Source organism: Bos javanicus, chromosome 20 (genome assembly GCF_032452875.1).
Source record: "Bos javanicus breed banteng chromosome 20, ARS-OSU_banteng_1.0, whole genome shotgun sequence".
In the NCBI taxonomy this organism is placed as follows: domain Eukaryota; kingdom Metazoa; phylum Chordata; class Mammalia; order Artiodactyla; family Bovidae; genus Bos; species Bos javanicus.
In genome coordinates this window covers 17,128,316-17,152,509 of record NC_083887.1, presented here as the reverse complement: position 1 = coordinate 17,152,509, position 24,194 = coordinate 17,128,316, and the positions used below count along the sequence as shown (strand labels likewise).

The 24,194-nt window shown below is 41.4% G+C and overlaps 1 long non-coding RNA gene across 1 annotated transcript in view; it reads right to left on the bottom strand.

Annotated features, from left to right (window-relative positions):
• Positions 1–4,450: 4,450 nt before the first annotated feature.
• Positions 4,451–24,194, bottom strand: part of LOC133233344 (uncharacterized) — a 35,940-nt gene continuing 16,196 nt past the window's right edge. The window contains exons 2-3 of the long non-coding RNA XR_009731683.1: positions 8,261–8,410; positions 4,451–4,822 (exon numbers count right to left, since the gene is read on the bottom strand). This is a non-coding gene — a long non-coding RNA (uncharacterized LOC133233344). The remainder of the gene's footprint in view (positions 4,823–8,260; positions 8,411–24,194) is intronic.

Below are 24,194 nucleotides of genomic sequence, written 5' to 3'. Positions count from 1 at the left end.
TCTAAGTTCAGTAATATTCTTTTTTTCCTCTTTTTTCTTTTTTTTTCAGCCATGCCTCACGGCTTGCAGAACAGGACCTCAGTTCCCCAACCAGAGATTGAAACCAGGCCACGGCAATGAAAGCCCAGAATCCCAACCACTAGGCCAGCAGGGAACTCTCCAAGTAATCTTAAAACCACCATTCTGTTGACCCATTACACTCCATCCGATTTCATTTCACCACGCCAATAACTATAATGATGATACTGGTAATAGCTGGAGTTTATGAAGTGCTCACTGTGCATCAGGCATGGCCCGGGTGCCTTGCATGTATACCTGCAACCCACCACTTCTGTACATCTCTACACCTCCACCTTGATCCAAGCCACCACTGTCTATAGCTTGAGATTCTACAGCAGCCTCCTAATTTCCTTTCTTAGCTCTTTATAATTCATTCTCCATATAGCAGCTGGAGTGATCTTTTATATAGCATTTTAGAGCACATCATTCAGTAAGGATTGTGAAACTAACAAGCTACCACCAACAGGAAGAATTCGGGAAAGGTCAAAGGAAAGAGGCGATGTCAGTCCATGTGTCCTACCAACCTCCCAGAATCCTTCTCACTGGACTCCATATTGGTTGGGCAATGCATATGCCACCAGGAAGGGCCCTGAGTCAGGATGAATGGCCAGAGAAAACTCAGAAACTAACCCTAATACCATAAACCCCAAGACTGCAAGTCACATGGCAGAGTACTTCTCCTGGGTTCCCTTACCCTGCTGCTCTCTGCCTGGACACCCCTTCCCAATAAAATCTCTTGCTTTGTCAGCATATGTGTCTCCTCGGACACTTCATTTCCAAGTGTTAGACAAGAGCACACTCTTAGGCCCCAGAAGGGGTCTCCCTCCTTGCAACAGTCTGTGAGGAAAAAGAAAATACTCCAATCGTGGCATATTCAGTGCTTTTTACCTGGTGACAATATCAAAAGAGATCCCCTGAACGCATTTCAAGAAAGGGTTTGGAGCAATGATTCTTACCCTTTTGGAGGGTGATAAACAATTTTGAAAATCTATTAAAATTAAGAAATTCTATTCTAGGGGGAAAAAAGGACTCTTTACTTATAATTTCAGAAGCTCTTAAACCCAAACTGTAGTTTTGACATGGAGAGAAGAGTTTCAGGGTTTTTTCCTCTGGAGCATTAAAAGGAGTTTGTTGGCTTCTTGGCAATGTAGGCAGGTGTTCTCCCCTCCCTGGACAAGCAACTGAGCAATGATAATGTCCTAAAGTCTGCGCCTTTCCTAATCTTAAAGAGGAAGCCAACTCTTGGTTTCTAATAAATAGAGCTCAGGTTTCAAGGACCACCCAGGCCCTTACTGATGAATCTTTCACCCCTTCATTCGACAAACATTTGTGGGCACCTGCTATGAGCCTGTAGGCACTGTAGCAGACTCAGAGGACACTGGAGAGCAAGGTGTGACCCTTGCCTTGATAGAAGCCACAGACTCACAGGGAAGGCAGATACACAAAGGGATAATTTTACTCTAGAGCACCATGGAAACCCACTTTCTATTCCTGTTGCAGTAGACAGTAAGTATCATTAAATCAGCAGTAGAGCAACGGCACCCTACTCCAGTACCCTTGCTTGGAAAATCCCATGGTGGAGGAGCCTGGTAGGCTGCAGTCCATGGGGTCGCTAAGAGTTGGACACGACTGAGCAACTTCACTTTCACTTTTCACTTTCATGCATTGGAGAAGGAAATGGCAACCCACTCCAGTATTCTTGCCTGGAGAATCCCAGGGACGGGGGAGCCTGCTGGGCTGCCATCTATGGGTCGCACAGAGTCGGACACAGGGAAGGGGAAGCCTGGTGGGTAGCCGTCTATGGGGTCACACAGAGTCGGACACGACTGAAGCAACTTAGCAGCAGTAGCAGTAGCAGAGTAAGAGAAATCCAAGCCATCACTCGGTCTGGCCAAAGAATTTCTGAGAAAGGTCCATAAAACACATTTTCAAATACACTTTCTAGGTTCTGTGATATGATGTGCACAATTCACTTAATTTTACAGACCATCTGGAATGCACAGTGCTGAGGACTCAACAGATGACTTTTGAGTGAATGGGAATAAGGCTTGATGAAACTGCCTTCGAACATTTTGATCTTACCTACTTCTGAGCTGCAGAAGTTATACTTGACTAGAAGCTAGAGGCTCCTGGGGCTTTGGGGAGAGGAGAATCCTTCTTTTAGTTAAAAGCACTTTATACTAAATATAGTGTAAATGTAGAAACAGTTTGTACTATCCAGCTACATTCCCACTCTCTAGCCTCCATAAATGTGAAAAGGGCAACATTAACTGAAGAATAAAATGCTGTGAAGACGCACAGAAGAGGCCTTTAAACCCAGCTTTGAAGGAGCAGAGTAGCCCACCTGAAGAGTAATCGGGAGTTAGCCAGTTTTTTGAGCAGTAAGTGATAATAATATAGATTGTGTCCAAATAGAAGAGCATATGCAAAGGCACAGAGTCAAAAAAAAAATATTCAAAATTCTGCACTCCACCTCTGCATCAGTGGACTGTCTTTAATCTGGGTAATAACACTAGTTGAGCTTCGAAGTTTCCAAATCAGTTGAGCTACTAGCTAACAGATAGATCCTTTGTGCTCACTCACTCAGTTGTGTCTGACTCTTTGTGACCTCATGGACTGCAGCCCACCAGGCTCCTCTGTCCATGGAATTTTCCAGGCAAGAATACTAGAGTGGATGGCCATTTCCTACTCCAGGGGGGTCTTCCCGACCCAGGGACAGAAGCTGCATCTCCTGCATTGAGAGAACCACAGCTCTCTCTTGCATTAGTAGGCGGATTCTTTACCACTGTGTTTCCCTTAATCTGCAACAGAAACAAATGGTTTACCTTCTCTTCAGAGTATAACCTCAAATATCTTTGTATTACAATATTGAAAGTGAGAAATAGGCCCTTCTCTTGCTGTTGTTGTTCAGTCCCTCAGTTGTGTTCGACTCTTTACAACCGCATGGACTGCAGCATGCCAGGCCTCCCTGTCCATCACCAACTCCCAGAGTTTACTCAAACTCATGTCCATCGAGTCAGTGATGCCATCCAACCATCTCATCCTCTGTCGTCCCCTTCACCTCCTGCCTTCAATCTTTCCCAGCATCAGGGTCTTTTCCAGTGAGTCAGCTCTTCCCATCAAGTGGCCAAAGTATTGGAGTTTCAGCTTCAGCATCATTCCTTCCAAAGAAATCCCAGGGCTGATCTCCTTCAGAATGGACTGGTTGGATCTCCTTGCAGTCCAAGGGACTCTCAAGAGTCTTCTTCAACATCACAGTTCAAAAGCATCAATTCTTCAGCTCAGCCTTCTTTATAGTCCAACTCTCACATCCATACATGACTACTAAAGAAACCATAGCTTTGACTAGATGGACCTTTGTCGGCAAAGTAACGTTTCTGCTTTTTAATGTGCTGTCTAGGTTTGTTATAGCTTTTCTTCCAAGGAGCAAGTATCTTTTAATCTATGGCTGCAGTCACCATCTGCAGTGATTTTGGATTTCTCTTGCTAAAAGTTTTTAAAATGCTGTGAGACTGTTTCCTCGACCAGCAGTTTACAAATTCAGGGTGCTTATGTTCAAGAGCTTGATGTTTACTCATTAACAGTTTATACCATTCTTTTGTTTAGATGGGCCCAACCACGGATTTTAAAACACTGTTCTGTCAGAGTTTGCAGCACATTCAAATTACTACACTTTCCAGCCAGTTCTAATGTTTAAGTCATGCATTAGCAGGATAAGAGGAAGTCACCTCATTCACTTTATAATAGTAGTCCCTACATTACTTAAAGCACATTTTTTATGCCAAAAATGTTACTACATATATCTCATATAATCTTCATAATAACCCCAAATGGTGGGAATCATTTCTCCTAAGGTACAGATGAGGAAACTGTAGCTCAAAGATATTAAGTAACTTACCCAAGGTCAGACAGCTAGACAGTGGAAGAATGTGACATTTATGCTATTTATCATTGTATGTAAGACTTCCAGTAACATATTCTAATCTTAAGTCTACATTGGTTTGAGTCTCTTTCATGGATCATTTTAAAAAGTTTCTGAACATTAAGTATTAAGTGTTCCTCTTACTGTAATTAACTTATATAAAAAGGAAAAAATATTGTACTATTGCAGTCTAGTCAGTAAGTACTCCTTGATTTAATTTAAATGTTTATCTGCCTTGACTCCTGCCTCAGATTATAATAAGCTCTTTGAGGCCAGGACTGGGTATCCTTTATGTCTGGTGGTATCTTAAAGAGATTCAGTGACAGTCCAACAAAAATTAGGTCATGAATTTACAATGGGATTTCAAACCACTCTTATGCTTAACATTAGGATTTCTACTTATGTAAAAATTATCTCCTTTTTGTAAATATAATAATAAAAAGAAGAATCTATATATACACTGCAAAAAGAATGGAAGGAATTATACCAAAAAAAAGAATAGTAGTTCTTTTTGGTAAGAGAATTATGGATAATTATTTTTCTTTTATTGTTGATTTTTCTGTATTTTTCTACCATCAACGCATAGTACTTAAATAACTGGAATAAATTATGTTAAAATATTAGATATAAATCAACAATAATAAAAACTTTAAAAGTTTTCATTCCCCTCCAAATGTCATTGGTTTTTGTTTGGGGAAGTTCAACTTCTTAGGACTCTTCATTCTGTTCACCTAATGACAGACAACGATTTTCTCTTGAGTACTTTACACATCCCTTTATTGTCCTTTCTCCTTGGTGACTAGTGCCCAGCACCTCTTGAATTCCTTCAAATTTTCTGTGCTAGAAAAAGGAAAGTCAAGTGAATCAAATGTGTCACTTTCAAATTGGACAATTTTGCAAATAGATTACTGATGCAGAGCTGAATATATCAAACATAGCGAATGACACTTTTGTCCAAGGCTACAGGCTTTCCAAGTTGATGACTGCAGCAACTAAAGTTGACACTAAAATGAGTTGGATAATTTTAAAAGCAAAACAAAGATTAAAATAAGAGAAGTGGGCACCCAGGAAATATCAAGAACAAATACGTTTGCGGTGTTTGTTACCGTCATGGTAAGTTTTCTGTCATTGTTATTGTGGTTGCTATTTATCATTACCAATGATGAAGACTACTAGTTAACTTTTTGTGCAAACTGCTTTTTTATCTTTTTTGCTAGTGTAATTTCTATTATCAAAGTCAGGGCTAATGCATGTCAGTGGAGGCTGTGAAGTACTCTTCCAATATGCCCTGTATTTGTAACTTAAATGTCCCACGTCACCAACTGAGTTACAAAATAAGGTCACATTTCTTTTCGTGTCCTAACGAAATGATAGTGATGCTAGACTCTTAAATGCCCACCATGAGAGGAAGACAAAACTTCCTATAGGTTTTTCACGCCCTAAGTAATTCCTGGCACTCTGTACCACTGGTTCATGTTTCATGAGTTAGTCCTAGTGCTTACCTGTCCCTTTTCCCACTCTGCCCTCCAAGCTGTAATACCCAAGCTTTCATGTCTCATTGTGTCATCACAGAATGTGCTCACCCAGGCTGCTCACTCTGTACAGACTCTATCCAAGCACAGACACTTTTCCCTTTCTTGATAGCTTTAAAGGCACAACCAAGACTAGTTAGTAGGTTGGCCACAGATACAGTGAAAGTTTGGCATGTACAGTAGTGAGTGCTAAGAACAGCCTACTATTGCTGCTGCCACTCCTGGAGCTCACAAACCCCAAGGCCAGTTTCAGAGTCCCTGCCTTGCTCTCAGGTGTCTCCAGTGTAACGGTGGGGTCAGTTCATCTTGAACACCTCTTCCCACCACCTTTAATGGAAATCTCTAGACCACTTTCTCCAATAGTCGTGGGCTCCTAGTCCTCCGGCCCACATAGCAAAGATGGTCCTTTCCTCCAAAAAATTCAAGGCCTACTCCTGTTCCACAAGCATGTCAGAGTGGAAACAGCAGAGACGTTCAGGGAAACCATTCATCCAACTTATAGGTTGAAATTAAACCTCCATGGCTCAGACAGGGCTATCATAATACAGAGAGCACATTTCCAAAAAGTCTGTGTTGTTCATTCTTGATTAACTGCGGCAGGTACAATGCTACATAGTCCCCAAATTTCATTTCCTTTTCCTCTTTGTGAGGATGCAAGAAGACAGTGTTTCCCAGACTCCTTTGCAGTTAGGCTGGAACAACATATCTAATCTGGCCGATGGGCTACAAGCATATCTTTTTCACTAAAACAGTGAAAAAATCCTTGTACAACCCTCTATCATAGTGGTCATAGAAACTAGGTTATCCAGATATCAATGGCCGGGATGCTTGAGTGACTTCCAGTAAGGGAGTCACCCTACAGAATTAAAGTTATCTTGGAGATGTGGTTGAAATAAAAATTTACAAAGTCTTAATTATTTCATAGTGTGCTGGGTTCAAAGACATATGGAGAGAAGATAGACATGTTTCCTGACCTCATGAGCTTAAGAAGTAGTATTTCAAGCTAAGGAGTTTGGAACCTATCTTAAGAGCAACCATGAGAGCTTGAAGGATTTTAAGCAAGGATTGACATGGTCCAGTATTTATCTTAGATCTCTATGAAAGACATATGAAAAAAATATTTAGGAAAAAAATAGTAGCAACAGTAATTCAGGGGAGAGCTGGTTATGGCCTGAACAAATAAGGTAGCAGCCAAAATAAGTGGAGTTTGAAGATGCAGTGGGTGCAGAGAGAAATAGATAGGTATGACTGGTACAATCCACATGTACATGAAAATTTAAATCCCTCTTAGTTTTTTGTTTCAGGAGACTGCTTTATAAGAATCTGTACACATTTTTACAATTTACTAATAATGTTTCAAAATAACCATAAAAGCCTTAGCTCTGAATCAGCACTTCTGCCCTCTCAGCACTACAAGGCCTCTGATGAGGACTGCTCTCTAGCGTTCAGAGTCCTTCACTAGACACTTGCATCTTCACAGCTTAGAAAGCTCCCTGCCTCTGATACAGGAGGGCCTGCAAACTCAGAATGGTGGGAAGAACTGCATGTGGGGCTATCAAGAATTGCATGATATTAAAAGAGAAAAAAGTATCTTCCTCTCTCCTCTTATTAAACAAAAACTCTTTAGCTCTTCCAATCAACCAACCTCAGCTCTCTACTTCAACCCCTTATCTTTCTTTAAAACAGAGTGGACCTGACAGGGTGAAGCAAGGAGAAGAACTGTGGCAGTGTGGGGAGGGAGGGAGGGAGGGAGGGAGGGAAGGGCGTGAGTAGGGAAGATTGGGGGAGGGGGTGCGGGAGTTGGGGGGAGAGGGCAGGAGTGAGACAGCTGGAACTTGACCATGGGGAGCACGGGGCAGGAGTGTCAGGGCTCACCTTCATTTCACTCTATTTGTGCTCCCACCCAAAACCTGGTCTCATCTCCACAGAGGAGTGAGACAGGAAGCAAGGGGGGAGCCAGGCCACTGTGCCAAGGGAAAGCCAATCCCCAGCAGTAGATCAAAATGCATAATAAGAAATTTTAAAATAACAAAAAAAATTAATTTTAAAGACCATCCCCAGAGGTGGAAGTAGAATGGGAAAGAGCCCCCACTTGGCCTCCAGACCCAGCTGACAGCAGTGACACCGGGCGCTGCTTGGTGAAGCCACCACCATTACACTTTCTTTACTGTCAGCAGGTTAAGCGTGGACAGGCCTTTAAGGATCAGCCTGGGAGCCATCCTTCTAAACATTCTTTCAATTTAAAAAAGATGCATCACTAACCTAAAAGCTGACTTTGTAGTGATAAAAACTTAGGAACTGGGGCTGAATAAGCATATTATATCCTATGATATAACCTAGAAAGTTTGGAAACGAAATCAATTTCATGGTAGCTTGTCTATTTGTCACGTTTCTCATTTCATAAAAGGAAAATACAGGCCCCCCATAAGGGCAATGACTTCAACTATTTGAGTTCTATATAAAAAGATGAGCTTCCTCTGTATACATATTCTTAAGAATCCTGATAAATTAGACACTGACTAATGAGAATTTTTCATTTTATATATATATATATAATTTTTTTTTTGCTTGCAAGGGTGGGTGACATGGGATTCCTTTAGATATTGACTGAATCATAATCAAAATATATTTACAAAATTTACATTTATGAATAACTTTTCAGGAACATATTTTCTGAAGAAGTGTGTGTGTGTGTTAGGCCCTCAGTCATGTCTGATTCTTTGCAACCCCACGGACTATAGCCCACCTGGCTCCTCTGTCCATGGAATCCTCCAGGCACGAATAATAGAGTTGGGTTGCCATTTCCTTCTCCAGGGGATCTTCCAAACCCAGGGATCAAACCCATGTCTCCTACATTGCAGGAAGATTCTTTACCAACTGAGCCACCAGGGAAGACCTGAAGAAGGTACAATAACAAAATGTTGCTGGGTGTAGCTCATCTAGAAAAACATAGGTCTGATTTAGCAGAAAAGACAGTATATCTGATTTCTACATTTAAGTGCAAGAGATTTTTAATTTGGCTTTTCTTCCCTTTTTGACAGGTTTGGGCTAAAATCTGGAGAACTGCTCAGCCAGTGAGTCTGGACTGGCTAGTGATGAACATGAAGCACTGGTTGAGCGCCTGTCCATAACAGGTCCAATCTAGGGGCCATGGTCTGCAAAATTAATAAGACCTACCCTCAGACTTCCATCTAAAGAAAAAGTTAGACTCTAAAACAATTAATTAAAACAATGTCCAATAAGACCATTTCTAAAGGTACAAAGTAGAGTAGCAGAGTATTTATTTTGGTGTTTTGTTCTACAAATAGGAGAAAATGGGACTAAAATGTCTTAAATGACAAGAAACATTCTTTTCATCTGGAAGAAGTTCATGGTAGGCTAATTTGCTGACTCAAAAACTCATTAAAAATCCAAATTATTTCTGTTTTTTCACATAGTCTTTTTTGGCATGTTGACTCTTATCCTCATGACTTGATTCAAATCATCACAAAATTGCTGCCACAGTTCCAGGCATCACATCCTCACACACAAGCAGAAAAAGAAAAGTTTCTCTTACATGTATTTCCTTTAATAAAAAAGGAAAACTGTTTCAGAAGTCTCCCAGCAGTTAGTCAGTTCAGTTGCTCAGTCATGTCTGACTCTTTGCGACCCCATGGACTCCGGTACGCCAGGCTTCCCTGTCCATCATCAACTCCCAGAGCTTACTCAAACTCATGTCCATCGCATCGGTGATACCATACAACCATCTCATCCTCTGTCGTCCCCTCCTCCTCACGCCTTCAATCTTTCCCAGCATCAGGGTCTTTTCCAATGAGTCAGTTCTTAGCATCAGGTGGCCAAAGTATTGAGTTTCAGCTTCAGCATCAGTCCTTCCAATGAATATTCAGGACTGATTTCATTGGCCAAAACTGTACATCCATTGGCATAAACTAATCACTTGGAGGAGAAATATGAGTCTCTGATTAACTTCAACAAACCATAAATCACCTCTTAGAGCCAAATAGGATTATCCCCAGGGCACAGGCTACAGATTCTCTGATCAGGAAGCAGAAAAGCAGAAAGAGGGGGAAGTAAGGGGAGTGGGGAGAAAGAGGAATAAGAAGTATAAGAAGGGGAAAAAAGGACTTGGTTGTTCAGGAGAAAGATATACAAGCGGCCTAAATGGCAGAGCATCATTCCTGCCTGGAGGCATCAGGAAAATCTTCCAAGAAATATTAAAACAAATATTAAAGGCTGAGGAGGAGTCAACCGCAAACACAGGCCAAACCCTGTGCCTCCATACACTCCATCTAAATTCAGACACTCTTCTTTGTCAAGGCTCAGCCAAGAACCATGTCTGTTTTTTATCTCGAAAAGGGAGAAGGGGCTGCCAACCTCATCGAGCTATTCACTGACTGAGGTTCTTAAGCCATGGTTGAAACCCCACCCAAATCTGTCCACTGCAGAAGAGTGAAAATTGTTTTCTCTTTAAATATAGAGGGAATTAATAATGACTTTTAAAGTTTTAACTTCATACAAAAAACTCATTACCTCTCTAATTGCTAACTAGTGGCAACAGAGAGCAACAATAACAAAATGAATAAATATACAAAGATAACAGAGTGGGCATTTGGTGATGCTGTCATTGACCATTCTTTAGAGAAACGAGGGCTCATAGGAAGGCAGGATAACTCAGAGCTCTGTGAGCCCGGCAAGTGCTGAGGAAGAGCCCATCAGAAAAAAAAACAGAGAGAAAGTAAAATGCATACAAAGGCCTCATGTTGTTCCATTTGAACAGAAAATGGTACAAAGATGAAAACAGAGGAGGCACACAGCAAAGCCCAGTAACCTACAGCCCTGCTAAATAGAAAACGCAGAGCCTCACCACAGGGCAATTCCATAAAGCCACTGTGGATGCCATTTTGCTAATTGTGTTTGCTATGACACCAAGTACCGCTTAGCTGGGCTCCCAGAGTGTCACCATAATGGCAATCACTTGCCAGGAGCGAGAGTGATTTTTATTTGATATCCATACAAAGCAGAAGCAAATGAATTACCATAATGAGAAGCAACATAATGATGTGGAGATGTACAAACTGCCATTGTGTTTAATAACAACAAAGCCTTCCCTTTTGAATTAAATTTGCAGGAAGATTCTTATTGAAGCATCATTGTACTGAAACCAAGTTGTTTGAGGGAAAAAAAAAAGACTCGCCAAAGTATTTCAGGCCTATGATCACTAGAAAGGTTGTTAGGAGAATATTTTTCAATTTTTATTCTCAGTAAAATTGACTTAGTTGTAGCACTACACAGCTGCGATTTGTGGAGTAAATGGCAAAGCTAAATGTGCCGAAACCCAACATGTTCCCTGAGCAACAAAGGGATGGAAGGCAAATGTTACAGTATTATTGACAACATTGGTAATGCTTGTATAAGCATCTGCTTCATAAAGGGGGAAAACCTACATTATAAACAAAAGGAGTTTCCAAACAAGGCCTGCCAGCTCAAATTCTGGCTTTGATTTGAATTTGTACTTGTTAGTACAGATTTGCCTCTTTTTACCTTATCCCTCCAAAATAAAAATTTCTCTGATTTGCATTATGGAAACCTCCCCATGACTGACTCCACTTTTTATTTCTGTATGATTATTTTCTATGTTTTTCTGATATTCACGTTTCCCACCACTTGATTTTCAACATGAATGAAGAAGGTATTGTTGAACAGCGTGACATTAATTTAAACCTGTTTCCATGATCATCCTGAGGGTACTGTCCCCTTAGACAGAGGCTGGTGTATGAATGCAGTGTGTCCTTCCCTATCTCGCCACACTCCAACTCTTTCAATGCTACCATTTATATCCATTTACAATAGAACATCCTGGTTTCATTAATGGACAAACCCAGAGCCAAACCACGGTCTGCATTAGATTGAGCCAGCCCTGGGCAAAATCTGAGGTTGAATGCTACAGGACTAGAAATCCGGAGCCTTGGGTTCTGGGTCAGCTCGCCACTAAGGGTGACGGAGGCAAACCAGCTTCTCTGTGTCTGGCTCAGTTTTCCCAGCTGTAGAAGAGGCACGATATCTGCTCCACTCACATTCACAGGAGTGTCCTGAGAGTCAGATCATATTCAAATGCTTTGTAAACTGTTAAGACTATGTCGGTGAGAAACAGCAGGGATCTTTTAGTAAGTCCAAACCACATCCAGAGACTCTTGTAATTGATAAGAATCTATATTTTGGCTTTTGTCCTTTTATCATCCAATAAATATTTATTGAACTTCTCTAACATTATTATTATTCTATAATTTGTTGATGCAAGGCACAATCCTTACTGCTATGAAAACATATGTATATACCATGATGGTCTGCTCTGCAGGAAGCTATACAAAGAGAGAAGAAACACTGCATAAAAAGACAAGAAACAGAGTTTGTACATAAGCACCTGGGAGCTCCCCAGGTGGTGCAGTAAGAATCTGCCTGCCAATACTGGAGACACAAGAGATGTGGGTTTGATCCGTGGGTTGAGAAGATCCTCTAAAGTAGAAAATGGCAGCCATCTCTCGTATTCTTGCCTGAAAAATCCCATGGACAGAGGAGCCTGGTGGGCTACAGTGCATGGGGTCACAAAGTGTCGGACACAGCTGAACACACACACACCAATGGGAGGCAGTACAACAGTGATGGAAAATACAGGCTTCGGCATCACAACTTCTGGGCCTGAATCCTGGCTCTATCATTAACTCACCATGTGACACTGGGCAGCTTACATAACCTCTCTGTATATCAGTTTCCTCATCTATAAAGTGGAAAGCGTAATAGCTACCTTATGATCTACTTGTGGGGAATAAATGTGTTAACACATCAAAAATTCTCAGAACAGTACCTGGCACATACATAGGATACATTTTTAATGTTAGCTGAACATCAAGACATCTTATGGTACAATTACTGAGAGGGTGAAAGAGCATTAAAGACTATGGTCAAGAGTGGCTCAGGAGTTGACCTAGGGATTAAAGGTTGGGAAGGTTCAGTGGAGGCAAAGTGAAGGGGATGAGGAACTAGATAGTGGGAGTACTCTGGACAGGTCAAATGGCCTGCATGAAGGTCCCAGGCCTGGTTTGTATGAGGTGCCATTGGGCCAGTATGAAGAGAAAGGTCAGGGTTTCCAGGGGGAGACACTGGGAAGCAGGAACACTGAAACCAGGTACTCTGAGTGGGGTAAGAGCTCATCTCTGCTTACAGGACCACAGCCAGAAGCTGGCCATATTTCAAAGCTTCTAGCACACCTTGTTTCTCTACATACAGACTATAGTTTGAATTTACCTTTGGAAGTATATTGCTTTTGAATTTTGGAGAGGAAAACAGACACTTTAACAGGCTTTTTGGGTCCTACAAAGATAAATCTAAATATACTCTCTCTGGAATTATAAAGTTCTTCATATTGAGGTGTTAAACTGTTTTGCATAATAACGTTGAGGCCATCCCGTCAGGCTTGCATAGAATTCACAGGATTATACCTATAGACACCGAGAAAGGGAAGGAGGGAGAAAAGGACAAAGGAAGAGAGTGAGAAGCTAGTTAAAAAGTATGGACACTACTGTGGCAGGAGTGGGTAGGAACTTAGGTTCTGCTGTGCCCTCCACGGTTTTCAGACCCTGTGCCTTAAGCAGATGAATATCTCACTGCAGTAAATGGAATTCTGAAGTTAAAAGAAAACACAGAACAGCTACTTCACCTGGTGTTCTGCTGAGGAAATGCTGGACCTGTTCCAAACTCGAAGGGCCAGCCAGGCTCTACTAGGCTTCGTGAGAAAGGTGGGTCCATCTGCAATGTGGCTCTCCTCCAAACGGTTTCCAAAGTTAAGTCCTTACACAGATTTTTCCTTACACACTGACTTTAGAACCTAAATCTCAGGAAAGATCCAGCTCCACCGTACAAAAGATTGTTTTCCATTGGGTAATTATCCCAACAGATTATGACCATAGGGGAGAGGGGCTAGTGGAGAGCAGGTATGAGGAGGAATACGGACCTTCTTCAAGCCTGTCTTTTGAGGGCTCATGTGCTATGACCCAAACTTCAGCTAGGGAAGAGAGCTAACATCTGTCTTAGTGAAGCGAGGTAATCAGGCCCCTGCAAAAAGGCTGCAGACCAGGAACCGAGGTGGGAGAACCACTGGGGATCCTGGAAGGCCGTGACCTCTGACTCTGGAAGGATTCAGATCTAGTATTCAGAGTTCAGGGGTAGAGACTCTACATTATAATTTCTTCTATGATTCCTTACTTTTTAGTGGACTATTTGTTTTTAATCATGAAGCATGATCTAGACTGTTTTGGACCAAGTGGTAAAGGATCCCAGAAAGGAAGCTGGAGCAAAAGCCTCAGGAAGCCAGAGTCAAGAAAATTAGAAAGTCTGTGAGGAGCTAAAGGGGTCCGACCCTAGGACTGTTGCCCATGATCAGGAAGGATGCTTTTCACTGAAAATATTCTACTTTGGTGAATACCTGTCCTACACACGCATGTGTTAAATGGGAATCACTGTACATTTTCCCTGAGCAAAGCAATGAGGAAATTCCTCTCAGAGGAGGCAGGACTAGGCCCCAAGAGAAGGTGTTCCCTTTCCAACAGGAAGTCCTTCAGGAGCGCCCAGAGCCTGCCTCGTCATCCCACAGCACTGTGAGCCCCTCTCGCTCCACTTGCTGCCCATTGTTGTAACTGCCATTCTATTTCTGGGAAGAGAGGACCAAAGTGAGAGACACTATGGACAACAGACAGGACTCGATTACTGATGAGATGACTGTGGAGAAAACCAAACCAAGCAACCTGCTCATTTCCTTGTCTGCTTCCTAGCCCATCCCTCCCCACACACGCTCCATCCCAGTGAAATGTGTCATTATTTCCTAGCTTGAATTTCACACGCCAACAAAAAAATTAGAGCTACTTTATAAACACTGGTCTTACCATGCCAGGCAATTGGCAAGAAGTTACAGGAGTCTGCAGTCTCTACTTGCTTTTTATTGCAGACAGCACATTCCTAGAGACCATGTCATAAAGTGGATCATTGAAAAGCAAATTACATTTTCCCACAGGAACAATGTTATAATTAGAGGCTGTATTCCTGACAAAGGACTTGGCTTCAAGTAAATAGTAGACATGAACAAAAATATTTCACAAAAGCAAAGATTCAAGAACTATAAATCCTTATAATTGTTTAAAATAATAAAATTTTCTCCAAGTATATAAACCAGGCAGGATTAGAGGGAGTACACACTGATTATTCAGGGACTCCAATGTACCATAAAGTGTACATTAAAACATAACTACTGTGTCATAAATTAGAACCTGAAACTAACTTTAATATAGTCATTACACACTTAATTAACAATGGGAAAGCAGTGAAGTACTGTGGTTAAATGTGGCATTGGATGTTAGGAGATCTAACCTGCACACTTACCCCTGTCTAGGCGGTAAGAGCTTTGTAAAGTCAGGAGCTGGACCAGCCCACGTGGGTAGGTAGGACATGCATACAGCCTGAATCAAAGTCATTTTTACAATTAATTGTCCAGGTTTGGGTTGTCACTTTGAAATAGTAAATCACTTTCTCCAGGTTTCTGTCTCTTCATCCAAACAAGGAGCTGAACTATAAAATCTCTAGGGTACCTATCAGCTCCAGAATTCTAGGACTGCCATTTAGCTCTCTTAGAATTCAGAAGAGTTTCTGGCTGTGCTCAATTGTCACCTTGGTGAAGCTTAATTTGAACCTCTAGTATTCATCCCCTTCTGTGGTCCCTAGCCACATCCTGGGCTTGGCCACATGAATGACTTTGGCCAATGGGACTCTGTCAAGCAAAATACAAGCAAAGACTTAATAAATGCTTGCACAATAGGACTTGTTCTCTTGAGACTCTCCCACTTGGAACCCAGGTACCATGCTCTGAGGAGTCCAAGACTCACAAAGAAATCATATGCAGGAGAACCAAGAAATCTGGTAGACTTCCCTAGCAGAGCTTCCAGTCAACTGCCAGTACCAACTGCTAGTCATGAGAGTAAGCATCCTGGACATTACACCCCAATTGAGCCCCTAGATGACAGCAGCCCCAGCTAACACCATGTAGAGCAGAAGAACCTCCCAACTGAGCCCAGTCAACCCACAGAGTCATGACAGATGGTAAAAAACAAGTGTTTTCAAACACTAAGCTTTGGGGTGATATTATACAGCAATAGCTAGCTGAAATTCTAGGAAACAATTTAAATGGCTTTGAGCTTTTGTAAAAAAAAAAAAAATTGTCCAAGGAAGATTTAAAAATGTATATTTTCCTCTATATGAATTTTCCTAAATTGAGAAATATTCAAAATATTCCAATTATATTAAAATAGACTCAAAATACCTTAGTAGTGCTCAATAAATATTTGTAGAAGATTAATATGTTTCCTCTTCCTGAAAAATATTTTTCCTCTTTACTTTCTCTTGAGAAAGTAGAGTTGTTCAATGCACAATCAAATAAAGGTCACAAGGAAATGATATGTGCTATTCAGTCATTCTACTTGACACTTTGTCGACAGCTCTCAGAACACTCTCTCACTACTGATAATCCATAAAAACGATTATCAAGCAAAGCAAAAATTTTAAAATAGGACTGCAGCTTCATGTCTGGTAAGCTAGAATATACTTTTTCCTGATTAAAAAAAAAAAAAAAAGCTGTTGGCATTCAGGGTTGGGAATAAATGGGCAAATTCAGACAAAAATGTAGGTTTTCCTAAAGTAAAGGGATGAGACTCACAACTTTTCAAAAATGACTGAAACCTATCAGGGGTGCCCCAGATCAAGGATCAGTGAAAAAGACAAGGAGTCTGCTGAAATAAAGTCAGCATGGGACTGAGAGTCCCAGTAGAAAGGAAGGGGGCCTGCCCTCTATGAAGTCAGGGAGTAAAAGGAATAGTGGTTCTGAATCTGTATTGTGCTCTGGGAAGCAGCGGTGTGAGTGAATAAAAAAATGTCTGTCAAATTGGAATACCTGCTCAACTTTGGCGTGAAATTCCTCTGGCCAGTCATTAATAAGGGGTGAAGGACGATCTTTCCTCAAACCCTGAAAAACCAACATGGGGGCGGGACTGCACGGCGTTTGAGGCTTCAGCCACTTCCCTCAGACACAGCCACAGTGTTTTCCCAGAAATGATGACTCAAAAGATTTTTTTATTTCCCTGCTTTTGTTGTGTTACCAGGATCTGCAGCTTGGCAATGCATTAGCTCAAACAGAAATAAGTTCCCAGTGATCATTACATGTTTTCACTCTTAGAGGGGCATGTCTCAGCTCTGGCTCTAGCAGCAAGATAGGTCCTTAGGATACCAAGGCTCCTAAAGTTTATCCCAGGAGGGTAGAACCAAAAAAGCTGGACACTCAGTTGAGTGAGATGGCTCAAGCCATTTAACTGCAATCCAAAAAAGAGATATGGTTTTATATCATACTTCTAGGCTGGTAAAGTAGGTTGCATCCATGTGGGACATTTTGAAACATCTCAAAGATTATCTATGACGTGTATAAGTAGTAAGTAATCTTTAGTGAATGCTTCAGAGTGTGGCCAGGTACTGTTTTAGATACTTAACATACATTGGTCACTGAATTCTCATATATAATTATGAGGTCGGGATCTTACAGAGGGAATGAGGCACGAGGAAGTCACTTACCTTTCAGATACACAGCCAATAAATGGCGAGGCCAGAGTTCAGATCCAGTGTGCTCTGAACTAAGCCACATGCACTTCCTCACACCCCCAGCTGAGGCCTTGCTCTACCAAATGTTAGAGGGCAGAGCACAAAGGAAGCTTCACTGAACTTGAAGGTGAGGGAGAACAAACTGTATTTACTGCTCTGCAGCAGCTATGTCAGAGACCTACTTTCTCTGTATCTTTCATTATAATTAATATACTCAATAATATCATCCAGTGAGGATAAAACCTGTTTTTAGCACCCAACCAAACCTAGGACCAGAAATCACTTGTCAATGTCCTCACTGGAGCTTGTCACAGTATCCTGTGTGTGTGTGTGTGTGAAGTCACTTAATTCTTATCCAACTCTTTGTGACTCTATGGACTGTAGCCCACCAGGCTCCTCTGTCCATTAAATTTTCCAGGCAAGAATACTGGAGAGATGGCCATGCCCTCCTCCAGGGGATCTTACTGACCCAGGAATCAAACCCTCATCTCTTATGTCTGCTGCATAGACAGGTGGGTTCTTTACCACTAGCACCACCTGGGAAGCCCTACAGTGGATTAAATCATATTAGGAGTGTGATTAAATGCAGTAGGAGCGTGGTCCTGCCACAGAGACAAAGCTCAGAACGTCAGCTCTCCATTTCTCCTGGCTTGGTTCGTTAGAGCTCTGAAATACAGCTCCTACATTTTTGGGGTTCTGTGTGTGTATTGTTAGTATCAATTAGTGGCAGTATTTGCTATTGATATATCACTTGATAATTTTAAGTCCTTTTCTTCGGGTGTCTGTGCATGGCTGGTCTTTACAGCCATAGCTCTGTTTGCACTGACATCGCTTGCCCAGAATTATTCCTCCTATGGGTTAAATGATTTGCTTATGGCAGTTGCAGAGGTGCGTGTTAGAGAATACATGGTAAGCAATAAAGAGAAAGGAGAGAAAAGGCACCACAGTCTACTGTTTTGGGAAGTCGGTGGAAAGCTCCAAGAACCAGAAGCTTGATTTTACTTGTTTCTGTTTACGATCATAAAAGTATTATTATTAATAAGGTTATTTTACATTTTATGATCCTTTTCAGCTGGAGAGAGTCCAAAGGGCTTTGTGAACTTTGCATGTGGCTTCACTGTTCTCATGTAGCCATTGCTCTTTCTTCCCTTACTAACAGCAAAGGCGGTGATGGTAGCAATAATCAATAGATAAAACCAAAATGCAGACACTGCCATTTCTCCCAACTCTGCCCAGTGTTAAAAGGGGGTTAATCTTTGCCCCCATGATCCATTTTCTAGGCAGGAAAAGGTTTTAGCAGCTGAGCAACCATTGGTGAGGGCTGAATTCCTGCCTGTTTGGACCACTGGGGACAACTGGAGCAAAATGAAATTGCTAACATCAATAGGGGAAAGGCTGCAAAGAATCCCAGCTAGAAATCTTAAGATTTGCTCCTATTTGTTACAGTGAAATATAGATTTTATTGCCCTAAAGACACTAAAACCGTAATGCCAACTCTGAGAATGTGAGACACAAAAGAAACACAGGGTAAGGCCCTAAAGAATGAAATTTAGAGGAAACGAGTAGAAGCTTAAAATAGAAAAACCGGGACATGTGTGATGAAAACCAGGGAAGTCTCAAGGCTAACAGCCACATTAACAACTCTGATCGAGCAGCATAACCCAAAGTCCCCAGGCCCCAAGCCCCAGAAGCCCAAGCACCTGGCTGAAAGCACGCTGTCTTAGGGGCTTGTTTCCCATTTGTTATTAAGTACACTTCTTGGTGGACCCAGAATCCATTTCTTGAGTATCACGATCTTCTGCTTGAATCAGAAGGAGATTTTTACTTAGCTGGAAATTTTTAAGGCTGTATTTGGTACAATACTAGCTATTGCTAGCTACCAGAGAAGTTCATGAAATATGGGTTTCTTTATTCTTTACTCCCCCTTAAAAAAAAACAATGGGTTAGATTCTACACAGTTTGTTTGTACTGTACTTTATTTTTAATTATGTAACATTTATAGCATTTGCCATGTGCCAGATACTGTTCTAAGTGCTTAACAATATCACTCAAATGTCATAACGATGCTATGACACAGGTACTGCTGTTTTATAAAAGAAGAAATTTACAGATAAGGAAACTGAGGCACAGAGAGGCTAAGTAACTTGCCTACTGTCACACAGCTAATGAATGGTGAAGCAAAGATTTAAACTCAAGGAATCTGAGTCAAGTTCATGTTTTTACCACTCTGCTATTCTGCTTCCCTTATATGTGCTAAATTATACATACAAATTTTGAGTCGCAATTTTCAGTAGAACACCAGGAAAATATTATCAAAGCAAAGGACAATGAAAAATTATAATTTAGGAAAATGGCGTTAATTTTTAGGTTGCTTACATCAAAATCTTAGTTTTAAAACCATTATCTTAACCTTAAATTCTAAGACCTTTTTTTCCTAAAGGAAGGAGCCATGCATTTATCATGGTAGTGGTTCAATTCTTTTTTAGAACTTCAAAGAAGAGGGGTTAAAGGTATGAAGGGTTTGACATACACAGGAGGATGGACCAGAGTGATGAGCACTTGAGTTCAAATCCTGGCTTGGCCACTTACTATTCATATGAATTTGACCAAAGAACTTAATCTTTCTAGGCCCCCGTTTCCTGATCCATAAAGTGAGGATAATAATATGCCCACCTCATAGGCTATTGTAAGAATTAATTAAAATAGTACATACAAAGTACTTTCAGTGCCTGGCTCATGAAACCTGGCCATGACACTGAGAAACTGGACAGTGGAATATAATGAGAATTAAATAAAAGATCTGAAACAGAGTCACCTCTCCTATGAGTTCTCTGGGGGAACTTATTTAAGGTGCCTGCGTCAACGAGAGCAACAGGAGGGCCTGCCCACCTTTGAGGTGTGATCTGCAGTTTAATTTCTGAAATCCCCTCTAAGGGCCCAGCTCAGCCCAGCCGGCCCCTGCTCCCCTCCCTGTACTTCATTCAGACCTCGCTCGGGGCCACAACCCTCACTGGCCACCAGAGTGGAGCCGCTGCTCAGGCTGCCAGGTAGTCCACTGTGAGGGCAGAACAGCTTGGTCTAGAACCAGGGCAGGGATCCGTCCCGGGACCAGGTATCTGGGAGGAGCGGCATGTAGTTCTGCCAGAGCAATACACTCCGTGGTGAATTCTGCCCCTCTGGGAAGGGGACGGCAGCCTGAGGCCTCCAGACTGAGCCCCAGGGATGACTGCTTCTACTTTTGGTTGCTTCTCTTTTCCTTTTGCTTTTAGTTACATAGGTCATGCATGCCTGCTAAAGAAGGACTGTGAAATGATACAGTAATATGGTAAAAGCTCTTCCTCATTCCCACTGCTTATCACACTCCCCAGAAAAAAAGCCCAGATAGCAATGCGGAGAGTTCCTGGTTGTTCTGGACTTCCCAGGTGGCATTAGTGGTAAAGAACCTGCCTGCAAATGCAGGAGGCCTAAGAGATTCATGTTTGATCCCTGGGCCAGGAAGATTCCCTGGAGAAGGAAATGTCAAGCACTCCAGTATTCTTGCCTGAAGAAGCCCATGCACAGAGGAGCCTGGTGGGCCCCAGTCCACGGGGTCACAAAGACTCAGACACAACTGAAGCGACTGAGCAAGCAAGCACACAGCCATACAGTGCTCTCTTTTTACCAAAAACAAAAACAAGGAGTGGGAGGACTATATTGTTGTCTACAGTCTTCTTCACCTTGTTTCTTTCACTTAAAAAATATCACATACACCTTTCTAAGACAGAACACATAACTCATTTTTATCAACTGCATATTCACCCATTGTGTGGAGCTTCAAATTTTACTTACTCTTTGCCCCAATGACAGTGATTTTGGTTTGTGTTGTTGTACAGTTTTTTGGGGTTTTTTTTTTTGCCATCATATTCATTGTTCCTGAGAAAACCTTCATACAAGTATACAAGTATTTCTGCAAGAAAGATTCCTAGAAATGCAACTGCTGGTTCCTAATATGTGGGGTTTTTTTTTATTTTAATATGTGCTCAAAATTTAGAAGAACCATTTCCTAAATAAAATGCAAACACCTGCACTGATTGCTATCAAAAAAAAAAAGGTGACTGGTAAGAATTTTACACTTCAAAGGAAGAGCACTGATGAATATTTCTTTAACATGATTTTCTTCTTATTTAAATAATTTTCTTACAACATCCTGGTTTGAAGAATACAATATTAAGATATACCATGAAGCAAATCACAGTTTGTAGTTAAAACTTAGGAGATAAATAAAAGGAAGACAAATAAACCAGTTCTAACGTATTCTGCTCAATAATGATATGTGCTCAAACCTCTTCACTGCCTGATATTTCCTGCAGTCGATCTCACTGTCATTCTAAGTGGTTAAGTCCCAGATCACCTTGAATCAGCATCTTTAGACAAGTAGGTTAAGCAACTGAATTTTCAAATGTTTCCAGGTGATTCTGAAACATGGTGAGATTGAGAACATAGCTACAGTCCTCACTAATTTGGTAATTTCTGAAAGTTTAGCAAAAAATAACAATCTTTCAGTGGCATTGAAATGGTTTTTAAAAGTTAAATAACAAAAGAATAGCAAATTCTCTAAATTTTAAATGGATTGAATTTATAAAAAGAAATGCAACTTCAAATATTTTTTATTTTCTTTAACTAATCATCATGCAATAAATAGTTATTTACATCACATAAATTAAAGAGAACAGAGTAGTGGTTACCAGGGAGGTAGAGGAGGGGAGAGGACAAAATCCCAAAAAAAAGGGTAAAGGGGAGCAACTGTATGGGGATGGATGGAAATTTTTGGTGGTGAGTATGCAGGAAGGTACAGAGAAGTAGAAACATAGTGTTGTACATATGAACTTATTTAAGGCAGTAAACCAATGTTGCTTAGTCACTAAGTCATGTCCAACTCTTTGTAACCCCCGGACTGTAGCCCGTCTGACTCCTCTGTCCATGGGATTTCCCAGGCAAGAATTCTGGAGTGGGTTGCCATTTCCTTCTCCAGGGGATCTTCCTGACCCAGGGATGGAACCTATGTCTCTTGCATTGGCAGGCATATTCTTTATCACTGAGCCACCAGGGAAGTCAGAAAGCCAATATCTATTGGTAATAAACCAAATAAGTATGTTGTTATTCAGTCACTTAGTTGTGTCTGACTCTTTGCGACCCCACAGACCGTGGCATGCCAGGCTTCCCTGTCCTTCGGCACTTCACGGAGTTTGCTCAAATTCAAGTCCATTGAGTCAGTGATGCCATCTAACCAACCAGATCTCTGTCATCTCCTTCTCCTTCTATCTTCAATCTTACCCAGGGTCTTTCCCAATGAGCCGGTTCTTCAAATCAGGTGGCCAAAGTGTCGGAGCTTCAGCATCAGTCCTTCTAATGAATATTCAGGATTGATTTTCTTTAGGATTGATGTTTGATCTCCTTGCGGTCCAAGGGACTCTCAAGAGTCTTTTCCAACAGCACAGTTCAAAAACAATTCTTCGAGACTCAGCTTTCTTTATGGTCCAACTCTCACATCCATACATGACCACTGGAAAAAACATAGCTTTGACTAGACGTACCTCTGTTGACAAAGTAATGTCTCTGCTTTGTAATACACTGTCAAGGTTTGTTATAGCATTTCTAAGGAGCAAGTGTCTTTTAATTTTGTGGCTGCAGTCACCATCTGCAGTGATTCTGGAGCCCAAGAAAATAAAGTCTGTCACTGTTTACATTGTTTCCCCATCTATTTGGCATGAAGTGATGGGACTGGATGCCATGATCTTTGTTTTCTGAATGTTGAGCTTTAAGCCAACTTTTTCACTCTCCTCTTTCACTTTCATCATGAGACTCTTTAGCTCCTCTTCACTTTCTGCCATGAGGGTGGTGTCATCTGCATATATGAGGTAATTGATATTTCTCCCGGCAATCTTGATTCCAGCTTGTGCTTCATCCAATAATGTATGTACATACACACATATACACACACATACACACACATATACAGTTGTTGTGACTACACCCAGAGCACAGTGTCTGTGACAGGCAGATGTATGATTCTAGAGAAATCAAACAATAGAATAAATTGGAATATTGAAGAGAAATAAGAAGGGCAACAGAGCCAGGCAAGGTTAACACATACAGTGTGAGCAAATAGAAGTTTTTGAAGACAAGAAGCCATAGAAAAATTCTTTGGAAGGCCAGGTTCTCTCTGAGCTTCAATTTTTAGGGACAGATTGGCACTACCCAAGGGAGAGGCAGATAACAAGACTTGGTAAATGTTTATTATTAGGGTGGTAGTGCAATTGCATCCTAAGAAAAGACGACATAATAAGAGATTATCAGCACAGGAGGAGGTCAGGCCAGCAGCCAGCTCCAGCTTTTATCAAGAGCCAGCAACGATTCATAAAGTCACAAAAACTGACTGTGGAACAGGGACTTGGAAGGGACAGATACAGAATTAAAACCCAAGTCCTCCTCTGCACAAAGTATGAGTGAGGTGACATCTATCTTTTTCTTCCACTAGAATCTTTGTGTTAAATGAAAAGTCGGCTATTTTAAACCAACACGGGAGATTTCATGCCAGCGGGTGCAATGTAATTGCTTCTTTTCCTAACAGTTAATTAGCACTCCACATTTCAAGTCAGTTTATATCCTGATATATAAAATCCAGTGATTCCTAGGTGGTTAAACATTTAGAAGTGTATTTTCCAATTGTGTTATAAAAACAGCATTCCACACTTCTCCAACCTTTTGACAAGATTAGGGTGTGGTTCAGAAACTTACATTCAATTTAGTTCAGTTCAGTTGCTCTGTCGGGTCTGACTCTTTGCAACCCCGTGGACTACAGTATGCCAGGCCTCCCTGTCCATCACCAACTCACGGAGTTTACTCAGACTCATGTCCATCACATCGGTGATGCCATCAACCATCTTATCCTCTGTCGCCCCCTTCTCCTCCCGCCTTCAGTCTTTACCAGCATGAGGGTCTTTTCCAATGAG